This window comes from Rhinatrema bivittatum, chromosome 6, assembly GCF_901001135.1.
Source record: "Rhinatrema bivittatum chromosome 6, aRhiBiv1.1, whole genome shotgun sequence".
In the NCBI taxonomy this organism is placed as follows: domain Eukaryota; kingdom Metazoa; phylum Chordata; class Amphibia; order Gymnophiona; family Rhinatrematidae; genus Rhinatrema; species Rhinatrema bivittatum.
In genome coordinates this window covers 135,286,663-135,292,662 of record NC_042620.1, presented here as the reverse complement: position 1 = coordinate 135,292,662, position 6,000 = coordinate 135,286,663, and the positions used below count along the sequence as shown (strand labels likewise).

Here is a 6,000-nt window from a genome sequence, read left to right as displayed (position 1 = left end):
AGACCACTCTCCTAGCGCTCCACAACAGAGAAGTTGGTTTGCACAAATAGCATACCTAATGTTATTTGGATATCTATACCATGATAGTCAGGGGAAAACACATCTCAGTAAGTCCCACAGTACATCCGGGAAAAGTTATTCAGATACTTACCCACTTGATGGTTTACTAAATACTTTTGCATAATGATGAGTACATTGATAGTGAATGAGATTAATGTTTGTTATTTTTCACTACAGAAAATGTTTCCTTTCATAGATCTGATTCACTGGAAAAGGAATGGAGAATCAAGCCAGATCCCTGTTGATAAAGGTAAATGATTTGTCTAATTATTATCTTCTAGATTCATGTTTGCATAAGGAATTTACTGTACCTGACTATAACTTGCCTTCAGCTACCAATGAAAAGGTGTAAGCTAAGTACAAGATAAATGCAAAAAATAAATATAAATAATCTTCTGGAATCATTTTAATGTTGATGTAATAATATAAGGTGAGTTTTCAAAATGCTATGCGTGTAAAAGTTAGCATATACACACATAAATAGCCTCTACTCACATATTCCACATTTATAAAAGTCCAAAATAAGTGGATTTTCACTTTCATAAGCACATATACATGTGTAATAAAGGGGTGGTCTAAGGAAATTCCAGGATGAAGCTAACAGTTATGCTCATAAGTTGCTATTTTAAAAGACACTTACATATGTACATTTACCAACTTACTTGTAAATTTTTACACCTGCTAATTATCTGGCATAAATGATATTAAACATGTTTGTATAGTATTGACTTGGTGGGAGATCTGAGTGAACTGGGAGGAGTTCAGGCCAGTGGCATAGCCACGGGTAGACCTAGGTGGGCAATGGCCCACCCTTTTGAGCTCAGGCCCTCCCATTTAGCATTGCCTGGAAGCCTGAGAAGAGAAGCCCTGTCACAGGGCCCTCTATGAACAGGCTCAGCAATGCTAGGTGTGCATACCCAGTGGAGCAGCGGCCAAAGGGCGGAGGCCTGGGTTTCTGCCAGTGGACCCTTTCCCACTGGCAACCAAAGAGAAAAGGAGGTCCACGAGGCCACCAGTAGCTCTCATGGCTGGCTGGAAGAGAATGAGGCCCGAGCTGCTGGTGAACCCCATCCCAACAGTGGCTGAGAAGAGGAACAGACCTAGGAGGCAGCAAGTGGATCCCATCCCCCCAGCAACCGAGAAGCAAACTCTGCCAGGAAAGAGCACATTTGCCTGCCTCACCACATGTGCAGCCCTATGGAATTCAAAACTCCTGTGGCTAACACATGCTCTATACTGAACTTGCAATGCATGAGATCAGCATAGAGGAAGTGCTAGCCCCACAAGATTTGACTGGCGCAGGGGCAGGCACATAAGAAGAAGCAACAGAATGGGTTCCCCCTTCTGCTCCTGATGTGGACTGCCAGAGTGTGTGTTTGTGTGAATGGGAGTCAGCCTGGGTGGGGGTGGGGGGGGGGGAGGTTGGTGTGAATGGGAGCTTGCCTGGGGGTATGTGTGTGTGTGTGAGTGGAAGCCTGCCATGGGGTGGGGTGGAGGTGTAAATGGAAGGCTGTCTGGTGGGGGAGGTGTGAATGGGAGCCTGCCTGGGGGTGTGTGTATGTGTGTGTATGAGAGAGAACATGTTGAAGTGGAGGAGCTGTTTGTGTATGTGTATGTGTATGTGTGTGTGTGTGTGTGTGTATGTATGTATGTGTGTGTGTGTGTGTGTATGTGTGTGAGAGAGAGAGAGTGCATGTGGGTGTGAGGGCCTATATATGTGAGGGAGCATATGCATATGGGAGTGAGAGCCTGCATGTGAGAGACAGCATGAGGTGGGAGCCTCTTTGCATGTGTGTGTGTGTGTGTGTGTGTGTGTGTGTGTGTGTGTTTGTGTAAGCCTGCATGTGAGAGAGATAGCATGTGAGAGCCTGTGGGTTTATGTGGGAATGGGAACCTGTGTGTGAAAGAGAATGTAATAGTGAGAGCTTGTGTGTATCTGAAAGGAGGAATGAGAGCCTATGTGTGAGACACAGCATGTGAGAGTGAGATAGAGAGAAACTGTGTGTGTGTGTGGGAGGGGTGGGGGTGGGGAGTGAGAAGATGCATGTGAGATTGAGAGCCTGCATGTAAGAGAGAGCATATGTGAGTGGGATCCTGAGTGAGAGAGATTGTGTGGAGGTGGTGAAAGAGATTGCATGTGAGAGAAAGCATGCAAGAGTAGGAGCCTGTGTGAGAGCAAGAGTGTGTGTGAGTGTAAGAGGGCCATCTAATAGGTTGAGGTGAGGTGTTGGAGGTGGTTTAGGGTTTAAGGGACAGTTTCTCTTGTAGAATTAGATGTACGAACAGCACAGTTCACCTTGGTGAAGATATGATGTCATTTGGAATGAGGAAAGTCTCGCAAATATGAAATTTCTACTAAGTTCTCTCACCCAAGCTTGATGGACTCTATAACAGGGTACCATCAAACTAGGATGAGATAACATATACAAAATTTCATCTTTGTTAGACTTTCTTCATGCCAAATGATGTCAAATCTTTACCAAGGTGTACTGTGCTGTTCGTACATCTCACTCTACATGAGAAAATGGCCCCTAAACCCTAAACCACCACCAACACATCACTTCAATAGAGATATAAATACTTCACTTCAAGGAGAATCTTCCTAGAAAGATATAAATAGGTGCACACTGTGAGGCTCTTACCTAGCAGTTCTCTCTTTTACTCCCCCCCCCCCCCCCAGAAATGATCAAAATGCCATTCAAAACATTTATGGCTATTTTGGGCATATCACATAGCCTAATGTCAGGAAAACAGGTTTAGTTATTTCCAGCATTAAAGCACTGTGCTATCACATGGTGCGATATTGCCCCTCATTTAACTAAATCCTGCCCAAAGTCCTCCCTGATACTGCCCCTCCAAAAAATTTGCATTCACACCATGCATTATTCTTCATAACGCATCCGTTAATGTATTAATGTGTGCATTTTGATGAATGACCCTCTGAGTGACTAATTGGTATAATTGATAATTCTATTGATGCATTCATGCTATAAAATACACCAACTTATGTGCATAAATCAGGACTTACATGGGTAAAATCTACTTTACATTCCCTTGTAAAATATACACATGCATATTTTTTAAATAGGTAGGCAAAGTATGCAGATTCAATGCATTGATATATGTGGTTTCAATGCATTACATGCATTTTCTCACAAGCCTACATATGCGTGTTTGTTGCGGGGTTCAGCTATGCATATTTTATAAAACATGTGTATATCATACATGCTTGCTATAAAATACTATGGGAAATCTATGTGCACCCTCATATATGCAGCTATGTGCAGCTGTTTGAAAGTTATTTGCTATGCACAAAAGAACTAGCAAAAAGTCTGTACAGAAAGTTAGTTTAGGGAAGATGGAATTTCACATTTCACATTTTTTCTTTTTAAATAAGTTATAGGCTTTACTATGGAAAATGTATAAACTGTGTTTATTCTGCTGCTTGGTATGCACAAGAAACAAATGTATGACAGTCCTTTGTTTAAAATGATTTTATTCAATACAAAAATTTAACATAGGAAAAAAGATTACTTAGTGATTCATTTAAGGAAGGCACCTGATTATCAGTTTACATGCGTAAAATGCATGAAAATAAAGGTTAACAAACACAAAAATATATGAAGTGATACCAATTTATTGGACCGATTTAATACATTTCTTGACTAATTTTCCAGATTTTACACAGCCTTCCTCAGGTTTCAAACAGAATGAGCAATAGGTGACATTGCCAGAAAATAAAAGTGTATCATCAAATACTTTACAATGGCAGTGAGAAGTGAAAAGGGGGGTGTCATTTGAAGTGTTAGAGTGATAAGAAGGTGACAGAAAGGCAAGTGCACTTATTTCTGCCAGGGAGTTAAAAATCTCAAGTCTCTGTTAAATCCTTTTATGTTAGTTCCAGAAGGTTTGATCATTTCAACTCCAAAAATTCACATTATGGAATGTTCCAAATTTACCTTTAAATATTCTGAGTATAAGGTCACTGATAAGAGTGGTATGGTCCCGAAAAATGCTCCCCCATAGAGGCACCATCCTGATATTCTCTGTGATATGTCTGTTCAGGTTTACTCCAACTTTTGGCTTGTTTTGCCAACATATTATCCCTCTTTGCATTCCCTGCACTGAACAAGATATGCTACAGTAAAGGAGAACCATGAATAGAATTCTCTGGAGTTGAATGTATTTCTCATGTGGGTATCCTTGGAGCCTCTAACATATATTGCCAAAGTCCGCAGAATGATGAGTGACAGGGATTTGAGCCATTCAAATCTTTTCTTTCTGAATTGCATCTTATTTTCACTTCAGATTAGGTGGTTGCCAGAGGGCTAAAACTGGTGAAGCCAGGAATATTTGTTTATCCATCATGCTTAAAAGGACACCATTACTGAGAATCCACAACAAGTTAGGGATGTGCATTCAGGAGAATGAAAATTCATAATTTGTTTCAGGTTGTTTTCAAAATGAAACATAGAAACATAGAAGCATAGAAATGACGGCAGAAGAAGACCGAATGGCCCATCCAGTCTGCCCAGCAAGCTTCACACATTTTTTCTCTCATACTTATCTGTTTCTCTTAGCTCTTTGTTCTATTCCCCTTCCACCCCCACCATTAATGTAGAAAGCAGTGATGGAGCTGCATCCAAGTGAAATATCTAGCTTGATTAGTTAGGGGTAGTAGGGGTAGTAACCGCCGCGATAAGCAAGCTACACCCATGCTTATTTGTTTTACCTAGACTATGTTGTACAGCCCTTGTTGGTTGTTTTTTCTTCTCCCCTGCCGTTGAAGCAGGGAGCAATGCTGGATATGCGTGAAGTATCAGTTTTTTCCTCCCCTGTCGTTGAAGCAGAGAGCCATGCTGGATATGCATTGAAAGTGAAGTGAAGTATCAGGCACATTTGGTTTGGGGTAGTAACCGCCGTAACAAGCCAGCTACTCCTCGCTTTGTGATTGCAAATCCTTTTTTTCTTCACCCCTGTCGTTGAAGCTATGCAGGATATGTGTGAAGCATCAGTTTTGTTTTTTTTGTTTTTTCCCCTGCTGTTGCAGCAGAGAGCTATGCTGGAAATGCGTGATGTATCAGTCATTCTCCCATGCCGTTGAAGCAGAGAGCCATGCTGGATATGCATGGAAAGTGAAGTATCAGGCACATTTGGTTTGGGGTAGTAACCGCCGTAACAAGCCAGCTACTCCCCGCTTTGTGAGTGCGAACCCTTTTTCTTCTCCCTTGCCGTTGAAGCAGAGAGCTCTGCTGGATGTGTGAAGTATCAGTTATTCTTCTCCCCTGTCGTTGAAGCAGAGAGCTATGCTGTATATGCATTGAAAGTGAAGTATCAGGCATATTTGGTTTGGGGTAGTAACCGCCATAACAAGCCAGCTACTCCCCTCTTTGTGAGTGCAAATCCTTTTTTCCATTTCCTCTTGCTGTTGAAGCTTAGAGCGATGTTGGAGTCACAGTAAGCATGTGTATGTTTATTGAATAAGGGTATTGTGTCCAGGCAGTAGCCATCATTCTGGCGAGTCACCCACTCTTCATTGGCGGCCTCTTGACTTTATGGATCCACAGTGTTTATCCCACGCCCCTTTGAAGTCTTTCACAGTTCTGGTCTTCACCACTTCCTCCGGAAGGGCATTCCAGGCATCCACCACCCTCTCCGTGAAGAAATACTTCCCGACATTGGTTCTGAATCTTCCTCCCTGGAGCCTCAAATCGTGACCCCTGGTTCTGCTGATTTTTTTCCTACGGAAAAGGTTTGTCGTTGTTTTTGGATCATTAAAACCTTTCAAGTATCTGAAAGTCTGTATCATATCACCTCTGGTCCTCCTTTCCTCCAGGGTGTACATATTTAGATTCTTCAATCTCTCCACGTACGTCATCCGATGAAGATCCTCCACCTTCCTGGTCGCCCTTCTCTGTACCGCTTCCATCTTGTCTTTGT

General features: G+C 42.2%; 1 long non-coding RNA gene across 1 annotated transcript in view; it reads left to right on the top strand.

The window, feature by feature from the left end:
• The first annotated feature begins 259 nt into the window (after nucleotides 1-259).
• Nucleotides 260-6,000, top strand: part of LOC115093228 — a 29,856-nt gene continuing 24,115 nt past the window's right edge. Inside the window, exon 1 of the long non-coding RNA XR_003857238.1 lies at nucleotides 260-310. This is a non-coding gene — a long non-coding RNA (uncharacterized LOC115093228). The remainder of the gene's footprint in view (nucleotides 311-6,000) is intronic.